This window comes from Grus americana, chromosome 3, assembly GCF_028858705.1.
Source record: "Grus americana isolate bGruAme1 chromosome 3, bGruAme1.mat, whole genome shotgun sequence".
Taxonomy (NCBI): Eukaryota; Metazoa; Chordata; class Aves; order Gruiformes; family Gruidae; genus Grus; species Grus americana.
In genome coordinates this window covers 60,916,501-60,939,653 of record NC_072854.1, presented here as the reverse complement: position 1 = coordinate 60,939,653, position 23,153 = coordinate 60,916,501, and the positions used below count along the sequence as shown (strand labels likewise).

The following is a 23,153-nucleotide window of genomic DNA, read 5'->3' as shown; positions in this document are numbered from 1 at the left end:
AGCCAAAGAGGAGGAAGGGGACTTGGCTGTTACATCACTCCTGGAAGCGTTACATGCGGGTACTGTTGAAGGAAGCATCTTACCTATGGCAGTCTACACAGCCAGCTGTGCACGCGCTCTGTGTGCGTATGTGTCTCTGGTGTGCACACTTAGCCTTGCTACTGGTTAAACCTGTAAATGGGAAAGCAGCAGCCATGTCCATCAGTCTGGGATGGAGACCTCTAGGGTTCAGGGCATCCTGGGCTGGGCTCCAGTAGCTGCATAGGAGGAATCAGCAGGCTCTGGAGCTGCTGGAGGCAGCAGCTGCTTATAAGATCCCTTAACTATTTGCTTAAAGCTGATGTGTAGATGCCTTCAATCCTACAGTCATATCAACATTTCTTAAGTAACAGCAAGGTCTTCTTTACATGCGCTATACTACAACCTCCCATTAAAAAAAAAAATTTAAAAAATCCGTAAATCTTAGCTCACTGCCCCTGGAAGACTGCCAAGGATTTTGGAACAGAACACAAAAGCAATCCATCTTATCCATCCCAGCAGAAAGACAAGGGTAAGTAAAGGTATGCCATAAAGATGAAGATAAGCCCATATTTTGTTTAGCCATCTAGTTATAGTACTGTTATATGCATTAATCTTTAGTTGAGAAAACAGTTCAGTGAGGAAGAAGTATGGAAACCAGCAAATTCTAGGGTTAACTTTCTTCTCTGGATTTTTTGTCAAACCTTCATCTATATTTCCCCATGCTCTGCATAATTTTCAAGTTATTTGTCTTATCAATTACATATCCGAATGCTCACATATGTGCTTTGAAAGCACATAACAAGACAAAAGGTTAAATCTTAAGTTCAAGCAACAGGAGGTTGCCATCAGTTCAAATGGGAGCAGAATGTTAGATGTGATTCAGAATTATTTTTTTTTCCTTCTCCTCAGTAATTCTTGATGTGCACCTTGCTGCCTTTTCAAAATAATTGCTGCCATGGTTTATTATTTATATGCTTTATTATTTATACGCTTAGGAGTCTTTGGAAGCTGTCCATCTCAAATCTTAAGAGATCTGATATTGTTATTCATTCTTAAATATTCATGCTTCAGCATTAAATTAGCTTATTAAACAATATGATGATAATTAATGTGGAACTTAAAAATGCCGATCTTTTCATAACCCTAAAAATTAAAAGACTCATTTTAATGTACACACAGGTATTATGGAAACTTAAATTATTATTTCTATAGTGACAAAGTATGCTTTATTTTTACAAATTTAGCATAAGCTTCTACAGAGAGTCTGATCTGTAAACATCTGCTTACTTGCACTTTCTTCTTCATTTTAAGGTCAGAAAACTATTACAGTAAATTCTTCAGAGTTATTGCACCTTGTATGGAAAATAACATTATAATCTTAGAAGTTGGACATGGAATTTGTTCAGAAAGAAAATGCCTTTAGTGCACCTAAATCCTGGAATTCCCTCTGTTAAAATAAGTGTGATTTTTCGTGTGACTAATGGCTGCTAGAACTGGCAAGAATTTGTAGAGCTGAGGCCAGAGTACTACAGTTTTTCATTTTGCTGTTTGGTAGGTGGGGAAAAATTCTGTCATGCCACAGAAACTGGCAGATCTAATTATATGTGTAATTTCATATGGTTTTGCTTATTGTATTGGGTTTGTGTGGCAACAGGGGTGGCTTCTGCGAGAAGCTGCTAGAAGCTCCCCCTGTGTCTGACAGAGCCAATGCCACCCGGCTCCAAGACGGACCCGCCGCTGGCCAAGGCCAAGCCAATCAGCGCCTCTGTGATAACATATTTAAGAAGGGAAAAAACAAGTTAGAGAGAGCTTTTGGAGCCGGAGAGAGGAGTGAGAAGATGTAAGAAACTCTGCAGACACCAAGGTCAGTGCAGAAGGAGGGGGAGGAGGTGCTCCAGGCGCCGGAGCAGAGATCCCCCTGCAGCCCATGGTGAAGCAGGCTGTCCCCCTGCAGCCCATGGAGGAAGGATGAGGGGGTGTAGAGATTCCACCTGCAGCCCGTGGAGGACCCCACGCTGGAGCAGGTGGAGGCACCTGAAGGAGGCTGTGACCCCATGGGAAGCCCACGCTGGAGCAAGCTCCTGGCAGGACCTGTGGCCCCTTGGAGAGAGGGGGACCCACGCTGGAGTGGTCTGCTCCTGAAGGTCTGCACCCCGTGGGAGAGACCCATGCTGGAGCAGTTTGTGAAGGACTGTAGCCTGTGGGAAGGACTCACGTTGGAGAAGTTTATGAAGGACTGTCTCCCATGGGAGGGACTCCATGCTGGAGTAGGGGAACGATGAGAGGAGTCCTCCCCCTGAGGATGAAGGAGGAGCAGAAACAACATGTGATCAACTGACCGTAACCCCCAATCCCCATCCCCCTGTGCTGCTGAGGGGGGGGGGAGGAGGTTGAAACCAGGAGTGAAGTTGAGCCTGGGAAGATGGGAGGGGTGGGGGGAGGTGTTTTGAGATTTCATTTTATTTATCATTCTTCTACTCTGTTTCGCTTGGTAACAAATTAGATGAATTTTCTAAGTTCAGTCTGTTTTGCTCATGATGATAATTAGTGAGTGATCTCTCCCTGTTCTTATCTCGACCCACAAGTGTTTCCTTATACCTTTTCTCCCCTGTCTAGTTAAGGAGGGGGAGTGAGAGAGCAGCTCTGGTGGGCACCTGGCCTCCAGACAGGGTCAATCCACCACACTTATCAACAAAACAAATGAGCTGTATGGTTTCTCTAAGTCTGTATTTTAGTTTATTTGCAGGATTGACACTTTGACCAGTCAGAATGAATCAATAGGACACACATGGTCAAGAAGTTGAAAAACTATTTTTAAAAGTAGTCCTACTGTAAGTCTTCCAAAACTATTTTTAAATTATGAAAATATTTCAGCTCTTAAGTTATTAGCAGCAGGTCACACACAGCAAGAGCAGCACCTACAAGCTCCTTCACCAACCAGGACACCTCTCAGGACACGCTATAAAAATAAAACACAGTGGTCCATGTCTCGAAGGTTAAGTATTTGTTTCTTGCACCTTAAATGCAGTAATTTTCCTCTTTGTTTTCCTAATAAGACCAATTAAAAAAAAAAAGACCTCCCCATTGCCTTTACCTCACCTAACCATGGTGACTGTAGAGAACAAGCCCATTCCCTCCTCAAGGCGCATCTGTGTACGTGACTCCACCAAATGTAACATCACTGTAGCTCCGCTGAACTCCCCCTAGAGTTTCACCTTCTACTACAGCACATCAATTATCCTGAGAAATTCTTCCTCATATTAAAATTAGTTAAAAAGTGCATTCAGCAGTATATTTTCATGCTCAGCAAGCTGACTGCAGTTAAGTATGGTATGACCACAAAGAAAAATATTTTCTCTGAGTATCTTTTTAATCTAGGCTTGTCATATGCTTCTGTACCCTAGAAGCCTTATTTTGGCTTGCTCCCAGCCTTCTCTTGAAACAAAGCCTGGTCTCTCTTTGGTAGATTATTTGTCAGTATGTTAGCATGCATACATGTTCAGATCCTGATAACAGGGCTGGTTAGTTCCTCACTTCTATAGAGGAACCAGGAAAATTCAGGTGCAAGTTTTTATCAAAGTCACTCTAAAATGCTGACTATTAGAATGACATTCTGATGTTTCTAGCGAACACCTCCCACTGCCTCATCTTCCTTCAGAAACACTGTTTCAGAGTGAAAATAAAGGCCTCATCCAAAGCAACCACTGAAGTCCACTATGTGTGTGCAGTGTAAGGTAGACCACATGAAAAAAAATGTGACCGAGTAAAAGGAATTTACATTACAGGGAGAACAAGGACTTAATGAAAATACTATCTCATTTTGGATTCTCATGGTTGTCCTTAGCTCTCCCTGCTTCTCTTCATCTTTTATTTCATGACACTCATTTGCCCCAAGACCTTAAGAGTTTCAGCTAGCACAGCACTGGACAGATTGGTTGGTAAAGATAAATCATAATCATTAGTACCTTTAAATCATAAAGAAGCTAGACTGAATTAATGTATGCTATAAGTGCACAGTGGTATAGATTTTACAGAAGTGGAAATAAATAAAATGTACTTTGTTTGGTGTATATATACTAACGTACACCATTTACATGTACATTATTACAAATGTACTAATATTCAGTGAATGTGAAGATCTCAATAAATAAGAAATAGTGACTAAATTAGTACTTTCAGATAAAACCACAAGCTTTACAGATAAAGCTAACATATTACAAAATATTTGGTTTTACAACATAAATAGCATTTTTACAACGATCATCGGATACTCTTTGTTGTCTGGCCTTTGAATAAAGATCCAGGATCTTTTGTGCAGACCATAAAGAATCTTTTCCACTTTCCTTATCAGCCAGAATTGCAGCCTCTGGGCATATCTACACCATGCAATGAAGTGCAGTAAACTGAACTCTGTGAGCTACAGCTAACAAAATCCCAAACAAAGTACCATGCTAGTGCTAGCTTGGGCCTTGAAAGAAGAGAAGGGGATCTTACTGCCTTGGATGCAGTATCACTTTTGTATTTCTTTTTGCAGAGGTGCTACTCTCTCCAGATGGCATGGTGCTGGTTAAGCAGGTAACAAAATTTCTGACATTGCAATGTGTAGACACAACCAATGATGTTTTGAACAGCTAGCTATTTGCTGAAGGGCTCTCATGAAAACTGCCCTTCATGCACTGGTATCAAGGTTTGCCATTTGGCTGAGGAAGCTGCATCCTAAAGAAAGTGCAAAAGAAAATTAGTCCTTATGTCTGTCCTCACACTCTGAGAGCCAGTGCTTCTCCTGTTCCACCTTCATCCAAAGGGAGTTCTCTTTTAGCATGGCTCTGTGTGATTGACAGAGGCTAATTCCTTATAAACACATACAATCAAATTGAATATGAAATGAACAGGTTTAGGGGAAAATCTTTATGCAAGGTCCTCTGCAGGTCACTTACTAGTTTGTAATGATTTGACATTAACTTAGATTTTGGGCAAGTGTATTAAGTCCAAAGTATCTCTGACTGCAAAGCCTAATAATTCACTAACAGATAAATGAATATTTCAACTGTGTGCATTAAACAAATTCTGAGATTTTCAGGAAGACTGCATAAAAGTAGACCTTGAATTTATATTTTTTAATTATTACAAAAAATTTGAAAGTCTCTATATTAAGGCTATTTGATGTCCTCTCTGTAAAACCTCCTACTTTCTCTACTATGAGCATCTCAATTTAAAATGTAGCTATTGTTAAAAATCACTGTGATTAGATATATTCTTGATAAACAGCTTTTGCATTTAAAGTCAAACTGAGCATAATGAAATCTCTGATAGTTCACTGAAAAAAATGCATACAGGGTATGACTTGCCTTTCTTTCCCTGAACATTATAATGAAGAAATGGTTATGAAAATCTGTCATTCTTTGGCAATTCTTGTCTTCCTCCTCCTGATATTTTTCAAGATTATCCACCAAACATACTGTGCTTCCTCCGTATTTTTCTTGTACCTCACCCTGCACTGACACCTTCGGTTCACAGGAAAGATGAAATTTACAACTAACTGAGTAGCTGTAGATCTAAATTATTTTCAAGTATTTTGCTTTAAAAGATAATCTGAGCCTGCAATTTATAAGCTTAAAACTGCACCAGTCTTTTAACTGTGTGCAGGGTATGAGAATGAAACATGACAGTATCTGGTCCAGCAGTTCCAGCTGAATCTGCTAAGGACCAGCAGAAATTATTAAATGACCATTCTCAATGGCCCTTCCTGTTTGATTTTCTGTGATTCATGATGTTATTTTATATCATTGCAAAGGAAAGGGTTTCCTTTTCCAAAGTCCATTTAAAATGCTGCCAGGTTAACCAGCTGCCTGGTTATTTTCTTTGTAAATTCTTGTTTGTAATTTTTCCAGAATTTAATACTTTAGGGCTTTTATGGAACAGGGCAGTCCTGCATCTGATGGTTTTTTATGAAAATTTCACCAAAACCTGGCTGCTTGACTTCTAAATGAGATTGGGGAGAAATATACAGCAATGGTGATATCAGTATTTTTAACTGCTTATTTGAAAATCTGCACCTTCTTATATGCATATAAATTCTATGCAAACTCTTGGTATAATACAACTGGGACACCAGTTCTGTGATGACATTTTTTGTTCAGACTCTGCAGTAACATGAAAGAACAGGATACACACACAAAAAAAGAATAAACATCTGCTCTGCCCAAAATTGTAAAATACCATTTAAAGAAAAAAATAGATGACTAAACCTTTCTTTATAAAATACAGATTTTGCAGACAAATACATAAGTTCTCCATTATTAACCAGCCCATCTAAATAAGAATGGGGATAATTTTGAATGTTTCACATAATATTCTGTCAACCTTTCTCACATAAATGATTTTTCTTCTAAAACAAAGAAGAAAAAAGAACTGTACAATCAAATGAATTATGAATCTGAACAATAACAAAGTTTGTTCACGTTAAATTGAGAAAAATCAGACTTCAAGCCTGGCTGGTGGCTCTTTGGAAATATAAAGTCTTCGGTGAAGTCCGTGGGAGTTTTGGTTAGCAAAGGGAATTTTAGAATGAACAAATCATTTACGCTATTTAATTATGCATATGTTCCCACAGAAATTAACAGGCAAACTCTCAATGATTCTTTGAGACCACCACACCATGTGTTGCTTTCTGACATGAATGAACATGAAGTGAGAGATACTACCCAGACTTTGGTCTAACCTTGCAAACATACAAGCAACACAGCAATTCCTCTCAGTACTATCAGCATGTATTAGCTGCAAACTTGTTCAACTAGTTAATTAACTGATAAACCTGCCAAACCAACTTCTTCGCAAACACTGTGGCTTGTACTTTTTATGTTCTTTGTTAAAATAGCCAAAGCACTATTTTGCTTATGAAAGTATGTATTTCTCCTTAAAATAAGTATTTATTTGAGATAGTATTTGCATAAGATACTAGAAGGATTAAGTATGTTTAAAAATAATACTTCATTCATAGTTTCCCAGACCACATTGTCATCTAATTTGTTTCTGTTTGGGAAAAATGGTATGTCTAACCTTCCTTCTCCCAAGTCTACCAATGGGAACTGTCCAATACCTCACCAAGAACAAAACACAAATATATGTCATAATGTCCTTCTTCCATACATATGATCCATCCTCCTCGGTGCCTTGGACAGAATCTCCAAATCCCACACCTGAGGCTTACCAGGAGACAAAGCTAACTGCGACTCAGCCAACAGAAGCTGCCTCTAAGAAGCAGAGGCAGAAGGAAAGGCAGTCTCTTACGGTGACATTTCTTCCTTTTGGGTGCCCTTCCAGGCAGAGAGCTATCACAGATGCTAGCCAGCTCGGGGGGCAATTTTGCCAGGGAAGGAAAGAGCCTCCTTGCTGACTGGCCTGCATGTGCCATCCTCTCCTCCAGGGCAATCTTCCCATCCAGCCCTATAGCTAGTAGACCTCACCTCCACAAGGCAGTAAAGGTGTCTTACAGACTCCTCCACATCTGGAATGGCTCCAACTATCTGTATCTGTCCAACTACATGGCCCTGAAGTGTGCAGACTCATTCTTACATGCGTACAAAGCAAAACCACTTATTCTTTGTCGTGGTTTAGGCCCAGCCGGCAGCTGAGCGCCATGCGGCCATTCACTCACCCCTCCCCCAGCGGGATGGGGAGGAGAAGTATAACAAAAGGCTTGGGTCGAGATAAGGACAGGGAGAGATCACTCACTAATTATCATCACGAGCAAAACAGACTGAACTTAGAGAGGAGATTCATCTAATTTATTACTAAGCAAAACAGAGTAGAGGAATGAGAAATAAAATCAAGTCTTAAAACACCTCCCCCCACCCCTCCCATCTTCAACCTCCTCCCCCCTCAGTGGCACAGGGGGGCAGGGAATGGGGGTTGCGGTCAGTTCAGCACACATTGTCTCTGCCACTTCTTTGTCCTCAGGGGAAGGACTCCTCTCATCCTTCCCCTGCTCCAACATGGAGCCTCTCCCACGGGCTACAGTCCTTCACGAACTGCTCCAGCGTGGTCTCTCCCACAGGGTGCAGACCTTCAGGAGCAGACTGCTCCAGCGTGGGTCCCCCACGAGGTCACAAGTCCTGCCAGCAAACCTGCCCTGGCGTGGGCTCCTCTCTTCACGGGTCCACCGGTCCGGCCAGGAGCTTGCTCCAGCGTGGGCTTCCCATGGGGTCACAGCCTCCTTCAGGTGCCTCCACCTGCTCCGGTGTGGGGTCCTCCACGGGCTGCAGGTGGAATCTCTACACCCCCTCATCCTTCCTCCATGGGCTGCAGGGGGACAGCGTGCTTCACCATGGCCTTCACCATGGGCTGCAGGGGGATCTCTGCTCCGGCGCCTGGAGCACCTCCTCCCCCTCCTTCTGCACTGACCTTGGTGTCTGCAGAGTTTCTTACATCTTCTCACTCCTCTCTCCGGCTCCAAAAGCTCCCTCTAACTTGTTTTTTCCCTTCTTAAATATGTTATCACAGAGACGCTGATTGGCTTGGCCTTGGCCAGCGGCGGGCCCGTCTTAGAGCCGGCTGGCATTGGCTCTGTCAGACACAGGGGAGCTTCTAGCAGCTTCTCACAGAAGCCACCCCTGTAGCCCCCCCACCCCCCGCTACCAAAACCTTGCCACGCAATCCCAACACATTCTTAAATCACGGAACTATAGAATAATTTCAGCTAGAAGAGACCCTCACCACTAACTCCAAGGTTAGATCAGGTATGTAACTCACATTTATTTTCCTATAAACTGCAAAGGAAGACAAAAGACTACTATTATTTCAACTTAGAAACAGTTCAGAAAGTGCTGAAATGATCTAGTTGTGTGCCTTATAACACACATGATTCAAGTTTTTGTTCAAGCCATGAAGAATATTACCAAATTGCTTGTATGCAGTATTGTATATTAAACCTTGCTCCATACAACCCTTAGCGTGACAACTGCTCCTGAACTCATACGGTTTGTGTAAATTATCCATTCCTACATGGAGACATCTGGAGCACACATGTAATAGCTATCCCACGTCTGGTGCCCATATTAGCTCAGGCATCACCACGGTACTGAATTTTGTTTGGCAGGCTTACCAGTATCAACCCTACTTTCACCACACACAAATAATGCATTAAAGGCACAGTGTGTCTGCAGAATTTTACTCCTACTTAGACACATTTGTTCCATTCACTACACTGAGCATGTGCAATCTAAACTTTATCAAGGAGCTGCGTGCTGGAGAACCACATCCAATCTCTCCAACATCTATTTATCCATACAGCTGGAGAGAGTTGCCTAAAATAAACATCTAGGCCATTATGTTTGTCTAAATAACGAGCTTACATTATACATTTCAAACTAATAGCTTTGATGGAATTTAAATCCCTCAAGAGAAAAGCACTATTTAGCCACAAACATATGACTGTTCTACCAAAAAATATATATATTCATGGATATTTTAGGCCAGAAAAGATTGTTGTTGTCTGCATGATGCATACATAACCAAGGAAATTCACCTCTGATTTCTGTATGAAGCCTATGACTTCTCTTTGCGTTAGTTATTTCAGAAAGATAGTCTTGATTTTAAGAGTGACAACTCAGCTCTTAGAAGGTACTTTAAGAATTAATTCTTCTCACCGTTATAAATGCTTCCAATTTCAATTGTTATTTTATTTTCAGTTTCAATATCTTAATTTCCAATACATTTCGGTGCATTAAGATGCCTTCTACCATTAATGATTCTGCTCTGGCACCAACATTCACAGAGCTCTTTTCACTCAGGGTATATAATACTGATTTGATTTTGCATAGCACCTTTCATTGAAATATCTCAAAAACCCCTCATGAGTATTTATGAATGTTAAGCCTCCTACAGAAATATCCCCATTTTGCAGACAGGTAAACTGAAGGAAAAAACACTGAAAATTATATTCTCCAAAGGGATGAAAATAACACAGGAATAATATGCCTATGCATTTCTGGAAAGGTGGCATCAGACAAGCTCTCCAAAGTCACAGACTACCTCTGGCAAAGCCAAGAACAAAACCTTCATCATCAGATTCTTATGCCTGTGCTTTTAGAATATGACCATTACAATTTGAATACATTATTTCTAGATACTGTTGTATAAGGTTTATGTGTACAACTCTACATTTAAAACAGCTCAGAAATGTACTACAAATGTAATACTGATGTTTCAATTACATTAATGGTACAAACTGTCCAGCACAGGAATGCAATAGTTTTTACACTGCTTAAGCAACTGGCTGCTCTTACCCCATTTCATACAACAAGATGTTTTAAGCCTAATGAATCACAAACACCAGTATTCACAGCAAGCCCAAATTCGCCTTGGCAGCTGCTAAAACTCTGACCTATGGCAGAGACAATGAAGACCTCAGCCCAGCAGTTCAGTCCCCAGTGACACTGTGTCAACGGAAACGTGCACACTCAGTCACTTCTTTTCACATCTGAGCCTGGGAGGAAGGTTTTTTTCTGGATCAGTGTACACTACTGAGTAGATGAAAGAACTTAATAGGTTTTCTCCAAAGTGCAGCTAATAGCTATCAGAGTGTATTCTGAGAGGAGCCTTATTAGGTACAGACATCTTACTCTCACAGCCTTATGTCATACAAAGAAGAAGGTCAGATCATAGTAAGGGGCAGAAAATTGCAGTGTTTCCCATCCCAGCAGATGGGATTGTAGAATCAGAAGAAAGTAAGTAAATTCTCAGCACATGTAAATAACCTTTCCTACAACTCCAATCTTATTGCTCAAGCACACTGGGATGTAAAGGTTACTGAGATTTTGCTACTATTTTTGAGGTGAGGGATATGGGCTTTCATGAATGGCCAGCTTTTTGCAGAATGAACATCTGACCTCCTGAGATTTACTGGCCTCAGAAAGTCTTTTGGATCTGCATTAAGGCATGTCTAAAAGTTGTCTAAAAAGTGTTTCTCCTGGACTGGAAGAGACATCTTCCCCATTATGTTTCCCATTAAGAGTTTGAACTTCACTAATAAGAAAACTGAACATCTACTCCATATCTTGATTAACTTAACCTACCACATGCTTTCATAATATTCTATTATAATCAAAGAAATTAGATGAAAAAAAATATCTCCTACTTCCAAAGTTCATTCTACTCAGGCATGCTACGTATATCATTTAGAAATATAGAAGACAGACATCTTAAAATCCAGCCAATAAAAGCATATGTTTAGGGACGTTAAAACAACAACAAAAATACCACCTTAACATGGCTTAGATAAACTAGAAAGTCTTCTTTCCAGAAAGCACGTTCTGGAAGGCTTTGGGGGTTTCCGGGATGGCAGCTTATTAGCTGAAACTTATTGTCATGGCTTTGAACTAAAACCCTCCTAGCTCCTAAGGGCTGTTTTGGCTTGCTTGTGTAATAAAGGCACGATTCACAGAAAACATCTTAGATGTTTTTGGGCCATGTAAGAACCAGCACTAGGTCCATGACTAGCTAGCATACTGAATAAAATCCTAACCTTGTTGAAATACCTAGGAATTCTGCCTTTGATTTCGCATGGTCAGGATCTCACCACACTACCAGAGCAACAGTAAGCAAAAAAGAATAATTAATCTTTGTACAGTGTTCTTGAGATCACAGCAGGAAAAGACCATTTTTGACTTGCATCATCCAGTTCTCAGTCTGTAATATCTAAACCTCCACCAGTTTTGTGATATATATTAAAACTTCCATTAAAATTAAGGATTTATATTGATGTAGAATGTGAATAACAATAGCAGAGAATCCAAATTCTTATGTCTTTGTTGACCTATGTAATTTATACAACTCTAGAAATTAACTTTGCAGGAGTCATTCAGTGGTCCAGCATGCAGTTCCTGGCTGTGTGCACCCTAGATATAAGCAAATCTAAATACCATTTGCTTGCCAAAGCCTTTGCTGCTCTGATGTAGGAAAAGAAAGCAAAAAGGGAGATGTGAAGCAAAGGAGGAGAGGATGGATCTCCTACAGTATAAATAAGGAGAGGAGAGAGCATTGCAGGGACACAAAAAACTCGAAGGATTTAAAGGACTATTTCAGAGAGGAACAGAGTAAGTCAGCTGTTATCAAACCTTTTGCATAACATCATGTCCACGAGATTCTTACATGCTGTAATGCACCCTGGTATCTCATCTATATCTATACAATACAGGGGTGGCTTGGGTTCACATCATAGAGTAGGGCTACAGCATTAAGGTGCTTCTACTGCTATTCTGTGAAACACACAACAAAACTAGGGCCTCCATATGAGGCAAATCCTCTGATTTATTTATTTTTTTTACAAAAAGAGGGGAAATAGTTCCATAAACTCCCCACTTTCCTCACAAGATTTTTTATATATATATATACACACACACACACAGAGATATATATGGAAAAGACAGGTTTGCTGGAGAAAAAACAGAAATTACTGTCAGATCAGCCAGAAGAACTATAGTAGATTCAGACAAACATCCAAATAATGCAATATTAGCTTGGCTGCATAGCCATGCTTTTTTCATGCTCCCTCTTCATGAACTATCCAGAAAGAATGGAAAGAGTTGCTACACTATAAATACGCAGAGTCTGTCTCAGTAAAAACAAACAAAACCCATACTAAGAATGAGCAATAAAAAAGTTTGACAATAAAGCATCCTGAAAACTAAAACACAAGCCAAATATAAAATTATTAACACAAGCCATTCATCAGCTTCAATTTTATCATTCTCCCAAAGCCATGACATGAAGTCGTATAATCTTTGGGGTTTTGATGAAATCCAGAATGGTTTCTCTGGCTGTTTTTCAGATCTCTGCTGTGGCTCATATTTTCTGTTTTTACAGTTTGATCATTATGACTGGTAGTTCTCCTGAAAAATCTGTGCAAAGTAAATTATAGTCAACAACAGTCATCCTCTAGCTTTTGCGCACACAATGAGCTTGTTTAATCACAGCCACATGGTTTTACACATGATGTATGTGAAAGTGATTTTAAATGCTTTTTAAACCATTTCTGTTGTTTTGACCAATTCTCAAATTCTGTTGTTGGGTGTTTTTTTTCAGGAAAACCTCATTGCATCTAAAACAGTAAGAAATGCATAAGGTAAGATCTGTAGACATTTTCTGTCTCATTCATCTCATTGATGTTTCTGTCTGAGAAGATAATTTTGTATCAAGATGGGATTTTAGGCACAGGAATTGTAGAAACCTGCCCAGCACCTTAACTCCAAGGTCCACGTGATTACATGCTCAAAATCTCAGCTTTTGAAAACAAACTGTCTCAAGATCTTGAAGAAAAATCTTGAAAACCTGAGCTTAGTGCTCATCTCAACAACCTCTGCAAATACTCCTTTCTCCTCTGTCTACCTTTCATATTGCGAAATATGTGGGCTAGAGCTTGGTTGGACCATACCCCCAAGGACATGCTATCCTTACCACATCACCGAGTATGTCGCAGTCTAAAAGGCAGAAGTATGGTCAAAAGGCAGACAAGAAGCAGTACAAACATGCATATGACCATGCTGAGGGCAATCCTTCAGTGCAATGGGTGTTGTTCCTAGAGACGTTTTTAAGTGTTTGCAAAGAGTTCAAAAGCCACAAACTTCTGGAGAGCAGTAGGCACAAAAGCAGGTCAGACCCCTTTTCTAGGGCCCTTTTACTGCTGTATGTCAAAGTCTCTGCTGTCACTGCTGAAGACCTGAGTGTCACCCCTACCATCTCTTTGCTAAATTGCTAACCATGGCAAATGCCAACACCTGGCCTCATCATTCCTTGTGGATTTACTGAAAGACAAGAAAGAAAGCAGTGTTATGATATTAATGTCACACATACTTCTACTCACACTACATGATAAGATCCACTCCTTGTACTTCCAGTTACTCAAATAAGAATCTCCCTACTACTTGTCTAAGACATTATTTGCAAAAATATAGCCTTGCCCCTATAGAATAATCAATGTCTATGGTTGCTGCTATACTACTGACCTATCTTCCTCTCTACCTACATTCTGCCTCCCTAATATCATTATATTCATGGTCCTGCAGTTGTCAAGGAGTAAACTGTGTTTGTCTACAATTTTTTAAGAAAGTGTAATAAACTGTGTCAGAGTTTCTGTGAGTTTTCTGTACAACACAGAGCTACTGAATGTGTGCAACTGAATCAAATGAAGGCAGTTAGGTGCAACACAATGATAAGATTATTAATGTAAAGCAATAGAAGAATCCACACAATAAGCATTAGCCAGGCCTCCAAGCACCAGGTATAACCTAAGAAGCCCTAGGCTCCTAAGTACTAGAAGAGTTTTAGGCACATGCTCTTGGGAATATGGGTATTCCCAAACACAGTCTCACTGTTGAAGGGCGACATCCTCAACTAATTCCAGAGCAAATGACTCATCAGAAAAATTTTCCAATCCAAATTTCTGTAACATCAACACCCTCTCCAAGGGCTATCTCTGTTCCACGCTGGTTTAACCAGCCTCTCTCTCTCGCCCCATCTGACTTCATAGCTTGCTGTACTGGATCGTCCTTCTTTTCTTTTTCCTTTCTCCTCCCCAGTTTCCCCAGTAGATGCTTCTTCACCTGTGAAGTGAGAATAGCTAGATTAGGAAAGAAAGCTTGGAACTGAATCCCGAAGTCCATCTCTTCGGCCACAGGGTTTAACAAAAGCATATTTAACCTGAGGGTGATGCCGATACTGGCTTCTCAAGGAGTATTAAGCAATGTGTTAGGCCTATTTCCAAAGCGCTCAATATTCTGGGCTGAAAATTACCTCCTAAGGTCAAACCTGAAAACCATGGATGACAAGCTTTATTCAAAATGAAACTGAGTCTAGTAACAATTAAAATATTCTGTACAAGAAATAGTTTTCCCTGAGACTAGCTCTAAACTCTGGAAGGAAGGACTGCAGGAACTAAGGATCACACAAACCATTTTCTGCTCCAGGTTCTCCCTTTGGACTTTGCCTTCCCTAACACAGGGTAAATACCTAGTCACATGCACACTGACAAAGTGGTTCTAAAAGCAAAGATTAAGTATTCTCAAAATTCTTTGGAGAAAGTAGGAAAAACAATGAACTTCACATGTGATGAAGTCATGTCACAAAGCACAATAATAACGCATTTGTATGTTATGAAGGCAGCACAAGAATACATTTGTAAAATTATCTAGAAAATGTTAACAGAAAGCTATACTACTTCATCTGGGCCCAGCTTCTCATAGTCTAATTCTGACTCTGTGATAATCTTACCTCTTTTACAGGAATTAGATGATGTATATAATGCCACCTAGTCATAATCTCCAAAGGAAAAAAAAAAATCTAACTGAATGAAAAAATTCGTAACATGAAGAACTAAAATACAAAGGAACCACAGTCTCAGCTATAACCTATTTTCCATTGCTGTTTCAACTCTACAGGCAATAGGACAATGAAAAATTACAAAGTTCTGCAAAACATGACATTGCTTGTCCTTAACCAGTAAATGCCTCTGTGTGTAATTTCATAGGTATGCATATCATTTGCGAGCTTGGATTGGAAAACAGTGACTTGTGTCTTTCTAATATAATATAGACTATTGAACTATGTTCCAGCAACGTATGTAGGATCTTACAGATATTCCACCACAGGCACTACTTAATGAGGCCATGTCCTAGGAGAATAAAATTGAATTAGAAAAAGAATAGCAATAAATTCAGAATAGGCGTCTGCAAAGTAATTTGAAAAGAAATTTCTTCCTGGCAAAGAGCGAAGCAAATACTTTGTAGGGGTCATAAGAAGGGTTTGGGGAAAGCACTTTGGCACTGAATTAATGCAAAGTGATTCTACTGCTCTAAAGTCTATAAACAGTATTAATAGCCAAGCCATTACTTCCCAAGAACAGTCTGTTAGGCCTCTGGATGTTTATTATTAATATTTGCTAGCCATTTTTGTACCAGACTATTATTACCAGGCCAATAATTGTGACATTAAGGAACTGTCAGCTAAAGATTTATTTCTGTGCAAGTTTGGGCTTGTTTGGTAAATCTCTTGTAATCCATTTGGGAGTACGGTGTCCCAGTATGTTCCACCAGTTCCACACATTTTGTTTATCTAAACATAATGTTCCAAATTCAAGTTTCCATAACACCAAAGTTACTATTGTGATAGCAAACTGACATCAGATTTCTTTTAATGTAATTAGAGCAGACAATGGTCTCTAAAGATGACTTTTAATATCATACTTCTATTTCAAATCCATGTATATTAGGATCATTGTAATAAAACTGCTTGGGCTGAGATGGAAAAAGATTTTAACAAGTCATGGATCTAGTGCCCAGTACCGGCTGCTGTGCCCAGGCACAGGCCCAGGCAGTGGGACTCCACCACATCTCTTTCACGCTACCAGAAGGATACCAGGGGTATTTGTGGCAGAGGTCACTTAGTACCCTCTCAGGCATTTAGCTGGTTCAGTCGAGAAGCTCCTTCCAACCGGGCAGTTTGGATGTGACCCTCTCAAAGACAGTTTAACACCTGCACATAGCCAGACCGCTCCGGCTAGCCTCATGGCCAGAGAACAGGCCTTTGCCTCATTAGGTTCCTAACACAGACAAAGCAAAAACAGATCAGAAAGAAAACTCTGTGCTAGTATGGTGGCTAAGTATTCACTTGATAAACACTTTTTAATTATCCACCATTTTGAAGCGAGTCCCCATTGTGCTTATTGTGCTCACTAGTTTTCTGTGAGACAATGACAGATTACATAGATCTGCATGGCAGTAACTTTTGAGTTCAGAGTATTAATCTGTTTGCAAACGGAAACAACAGTTCACCTAACTTGCAGACACTTCAAAATGCAGTTTCTATCCTCATAAGCAAACTATATTCCATAGCTCCCTTTCATATGTCTGTCTGAACTGATTTGCTTACAGTATATATTCTGTAAGAAGTGTTTAACATCATTTTTTGCAGAGCATCATACTTTGATACATATCAAAGATAAATAATTTAAAATGCATCTTAAGGAGACAAGAATTAATCTCTTCATTTTCCAGAGTCAAAAGACAGGAAAGCTTCAAAACAGAAACACCACTGTATCTTTTAGTCTTACTATTCTATTCATTATTTGAATTTATTTTCATTTATAACACTGAATGTAGCACCATTCATCTTTAAAAATGCAACTTACTGTATCTCATCCTTTTTCTGCCTTCATTCATTGCCTTCAATATTTCTCTTTTGTCATTTGCTCTTTTTTCCACTTTCCCCTCTCCCCTGCTTTCCTCCTTGCTCCTTTTTGTCTGTTATCTGTCATTTAACTTCTCCTTCCTACAGAAATATAGTCATACCTCAGGTGAAACAAGCCAACTGTTAAATACACAGTAATTTATACCAAGAAGTACACACCTGCCAAGTCTCAGACACTGTATCGGGTTTATTCCAGTTGACCTTCAACAACCCTACCATGACATCCACATTTCCAGAACAGCATAGTTTCATGGTGCATCTATTTTTCCGGGTCCAGCAGGCTGCCTCATTACGTCAAGTGTGCCTAGCACAAGATCATGCAAAAGAGAGAAACTATAGCGGCTAAGTTGTGTACATCTTGCATGCTCCAAGGAACACTTCCTTAGGAAAGCTGGTTTGCTGCAGCAGCAAAATGCTGCCCCAAGACACAATGCTGGTCTCATTCCTCTTTATGAAGGAATGCATTAAATGTATATCTCATTACAATGTTAATACATGCCAAATTTTGTATTTGAGCAAGAGAAATAGTGTCTGTACATGTTTGTTTCAAGTGAAGAGAGGGGAACATATCTAAAAATCTAGGTAATGGGACAAGTCAATTGCTAGGCTAGAACATGCTTCCTTGACAATCCTGCCAACTTGTTTGAAGAAGGGCAAGCCCTACCAATACAACGTCATTCTTGATTATGAGTTTTTCAGTACACAGGAAAATGGCTTTACATCCTAACAACTCTGAGCACTATTCATTTATCTGTAGTTTCTCACACACTGCATGCTAACAAATCATAAGCAGAAGCTTTTCAGTAATGGCAAACAAAAATTGAGTAACTGGAACTGTTTTTAATTACAACATACCTTTTTGTATATTTCCTCTGTATTGTAATACGTGACATGCCTTTGTTACTTTGAATTACACAAAGGAGAGAGAAAACCCCAGTCTTTCAGCTGCAGTTTTACACATGCAACTAGGTGGATGGACAAATTGTGGTACAAGTAGTAGCACTTTTTTTTTTTATTTAATACATAGCAAAATGTGATTAAATTAGATACAAACTTGTTCTTCAACAATAGGCATCTGATTACAGATAAGCAGAGCCATTTATTCAGACACATTCAGACGGAGAATGTGAAAAAAAAAAAATCAAATTCTATTACTGTTTCCACTATCACACCAAATTCAACAGAGTATGTGAAGTTCTTTAACTGCCTCCTAATTAATCTGTTTTGATGGTGGTTTAAATTGACAAAAGTTAAAATTACTTTTGGAATTCCACCCTTTATTGGAAGAAAGTAGTGTGACTATCATTGGAAAGCTCTAAAAAGCTTCCTTTGATTTCATACCCACTCTCTGAGCTAATACTACAGTTCCCAGTATAGGTCAAGCATCAAAGAACAAACCTCTACTACTTTGAGTCAAAGAATTAAGTGCCACTAACCAATTGCCAAGACTCATAAGCTATTAGCACCCAATGCTTTGTTGAAAAGGTCATATCTATACGAAAATTTGTATAAAAAGATATTTTTCTCTTCCTCTCCAGTTCTTTGTCTTTAAACTAGTTGCTATGAAAAGCAACCTACACTATATTTTACATCTCTTGTGATTTTTAACATCTGTTTCGTTAGTGTATGTATCTGAAGTGTATTTCATTGAAGCAACAAAATCCTAGTCTCTCTGATTCAGTAACAGTTTCATCATTTAGCTCAGTGGGGTAGAATTAAAAAACAATGTAGACAAATATGTCCTTTGTTTTTACTTATTTTAATTAGAGGAAAACGGTCACACTTCCAACAAAAGGAACAGTTGACTAAAATTCCAGGGGGAGATAAACAATAACAAGAAGTTGATATAAATGGACACAAGAGAGTGAAGTGACAATTGTCTTACAGTCCTCATAAGACTTTTCAGAGACTTTATACACATGAAAGTACTTCATTGCTTCATTTTCAAAATGTCTGGTTTGGTACTGCCTTTCTTGAAATCTCTGCTACATCATTACATCTCATTGACAATGTTCCTCAGATGTTCAGTTTTGGTTAGGTGACACTGCACCTCCCTGTCCCTCTTTTTTTAGGTACTGAAACATGGAGAAAAAAAGAACAATAAGCTTCCCCAACATGAAACAGAAGAACAGAGGAGACAACTGAGGAAAAGCATCCTTCTTTCTCAGGTCTTCTGGCCATTGAATCATTTTCAAAAAACCACCAAGTGCTCTTTGTAATATTTCTGTCACCAGAAGACCAAAATAAGAATACTGAGTGATACAAACATGCTCTGCTACGGCTGCAGATAAAAGGTTTCAAGTAGCTCTATACTACAGGGTATCCATCTCATTTGTTGTGCAAAAAAGAAAAACTTTATTTTTTAAGGCACCCAGGCAAAAATCACAAAGTTTAAAATCACTGATGCTGTAAGAAGTGTTTAACTTCCATTCTTCCATTCTCTGGAAGGAGAATGTAATTTCATTTATACCAAGAGACCAGTATAATCTGAATATTTCAGTACTAAGTTCAGTCTTCAGGTCCATTTGAGCTGCTCCTGGCAAGATTCACCTATATGAAAAGCAGTTACATGTGTACGCCCAGTACTGAATTGTGTTATGTGGAAATGGTTAATGGTGGAATAAAGTAACAACTCCTTGCTGTACAGTTAGACTGAAGTCCCAATATGGAAGTTTAGAACAGTGCTTATTCTCACAAATTCCACAAAAGGTGGACACCCAGCAGTGTGTGAAACTAGTGGGTAGGATAACAGCTGTGCAAAACATCTGTTCTGTAGCTTAATTCACTGATGTTGTCAGCATTTCACCTTTCCAAGCAATCGACAGTCCGCTTATTAAGAAGCTAATTACCCAGAGATTGTGTGGGTGATATGTTACCCAGTAGAGAAGAAAATCAGAAACTTTTTGTTACAGTATTTTTATGTTAAAACCGAAGTACTAACTAAGACTAAAGCACTAACTCAAGCACTGTCTGCAATTTTGTTTTATTTCTAGTGGGCTTGGAGAGCTCTATGTTTTAAAATACGTATCAAACTTCTCTAAGAAGATTTCTAAATCTAAAACTATTGATAAGTATCATTGAGTAACTCAAAGGAAGTCACCAGTTAGTGGCACAGTAAGTAATACAAAGATTCTGCTGGTAAACGGTCATCAAGAATGGACCTCCCTAGATCCTGACAGTAATGTCATATTTGGGATGTCTTCCCACATCCATCATACTGCGGCATCAGAAATCTTAACAACAAGGTTTTCAGACAATAGATTCAAGTCCTCTTCAAGGCTTTTCTGTAGAACTGCAGTACAAACATTATCCAATAGGATATTCTACCTGGTCTGCAGCTGCCTTTCTAGAAGTTCGGCTTCTCCTTAGACACTGTCTGCCAGCCTCATACAGAGGTCTGAAACACCTTAGGTTGTCTGAACTGGCACAAGATGCCTACATTTTCACAAATTAATCCTACTTTTAGTCTCTAGTCTTGCACACTAAAAAAATATTTGCAATTTCCCCTTTGTTCCAGCATCATGAGATCAAACACATGCAGACTAAAAGTAATCGACCTGTTTATAAAGCATAATGACATTAAATCAAATGCAGGCATCATCACTAGCTAGGATATCAAGTTCCTTGTATTTCCACTACATTCTCTACCACTATCGTAGACAAGACTGACAGCATTCTTCTGTTAAAAAAAAAAAAAATAGGAAACTATTCATGACAGCAACCTTTAGGTTTCATATTTTTTATATCATAACTTTGTCTGGTTTCAGTAATTTTAGTGGGAGTTTTCACTGATTTTTGGCATTTCAGATTTTTGGCTCCTACAATATACTGAACAAGGCACAAGAAGTAGCAGTCTCCTCCTGCTGTTCCATACGTGTACTTTACTCCTTAACCAATTTTCACTTTTCATTTCCCCCTTTTGCCCCCAGAGAGGTGTGAGTCAATCAAGAATATACAATCCATGAGATGTGGCTGATGTGAGCACCTGCGTATGGCACAGGTATTTTGTGTCATATGCCCAGAAATCAAGGAAATAGAAGCAGAACACATTGAAAAAGAGCTTGGTCCAGGAAAGGTCCAGCAATGCAGTTAAGCCAGTGAACAGTTTCACTGAAGTTACTGGACCTACCGGTACATGCAATGAACTCACACCATAGGTGATCATTAGGGATGGAGGTTGGAACTACTTACCTGCCTGAGGGTCAGCATACATTTCAGTGCTTTCTCAGAGGAGGGCTTGCTCTGTTCATACTTCACAGGATTAAATTCAGAAAGCCCACCTTTTATAATCTGATTACAGGGCTTCCATAAAAAGGAAGCTCTGTTCAAATTCCAGCGAGGTTGTATTGGGAAAAACCATTTATATACATGGGATAAAATAATTCTAGTATGCTGAACTCTTGCACCAGCATTCCTTTTCCAACTTTCATTTGGATCACTGCTGCAATCCAACAAAGAAGCAACAAATAAAATATCTTTCTATGCCAATAAAATACATATTATATACAATTTTATTTTCCATATTACTATTTAACTACCGCATATCTTTTTCTATTAAGATGTTTTTCTGTGCTCAGGACAAAAAAATCTAATTGTAACTCATGTTTCAAATTACTAAAATTGTCTTATAATTATCTTCTAACAAGTATTTTGCTAGAAGTACATTTACTGGCAACATGAGAAGTACATTAAAATGTTCCAAGCTTGAGAGACCCCTTGGCTTCATTATCAAGTAATTTAAGTTAAATTCAATGGAAATACAATTTTGTGTTTTAAATGGGCTTTGTTTTTTCCCCCGCTTTCTACCAAGCAGCACAGAAACAACTAAAGGAGAAAAAGGACTGTTTCTATCTGGACACTTACTTGGTTTCCATCGCATAGACTAGAAGCACCATCTACTTACAGAAAAATAACAGAACACTTGCTAGTGTATTGCTCTAGAACCAAGGTAAGCCAAAGACAAAACCTTTGCTGACAAAATTTTATTGAACAATATAGTTCTCATATCCTAAAAGTATGATGAAGTGCGAGTCCACTACATTGCTACAGGTTATGTTGTAGTTCATGTTACACAGAATGCTACACTAAAGGAATACTTTTGCCTTTAAACAGTAAAACCCGTTTTATTTTTCATAACCACTGCACAAAATAGACTAGCAGTGGTTAATGACAATTAGTCTTAAGTGTCAAGTAGATACAGCTATTGCAATTCCAGATCTGCAGTACAGCTGCACGCGTATTGAATTCAAGCTCAAGTACTAACAATGGTTATGTTAATAAGATATGAGGAGTATCTACCATGCACCCAAGCTGTTTGCAGTACTTTTGTTTCAAAGTCTACCTCACTAGTAAGCTTATGTCTACTCCATGAGGGATTTAGCAGTGAGTTATGTTTGCACGCAAGGGAATAGGGCAACCCCCCTGCCGTCCCCATCTGCCTCTCATCCTTCCAGATAACCAGCACACCACCATTTTTCCCCTCAAACAAAGGTTAAGGAAAATCCAACTTCTGTGAGAATAAAGGCAAAGGGGAAACTTGCCGGGGGCGGAGGCGGCGAGGGGGGGTGAACCGGGAGAGCAGCCGCTCGGCAGAGCAGGGCAGGGCTACCGACCGGCGGGGCAGGCGATGGCAGCACGTAAAGTATTTCGGACCCGAGAGCAGACAAAAGAGGGTGTAGCAGCTGCACGGAACGCGGCAGCCGCCGGCACGCCAGCCCGCTCCGCTCGGGAGGCGGAAAGTCCATTTCTGGCTGGGAAAAACCCACCTACCCGTCCCCGCTCCCACCCTGCCCCTCGCCCCCGAGGGCAAGGGTGCGTCTCCCGGTTCCCCCCCCCGCCGCCGGCAGGAACGGCCGCGGCCCGACCCCGCCACTCCCCGGGAGGGGTGACTG

General features: G+C 39.7%; 1 protein-coding gene across 2 annotated transcripts in view; it reads right to left on the bottom strand.

Moving 5' to 3' along the window:
* TMEM200A (transmembrane protein 200A) overlaps positions 1-23,153 on the bottom strand; it is a 57,953-nt gene that overhangs the window by 34,231 nt on the left and 569 nt on the right. The window lies entirely within an intron of this gene.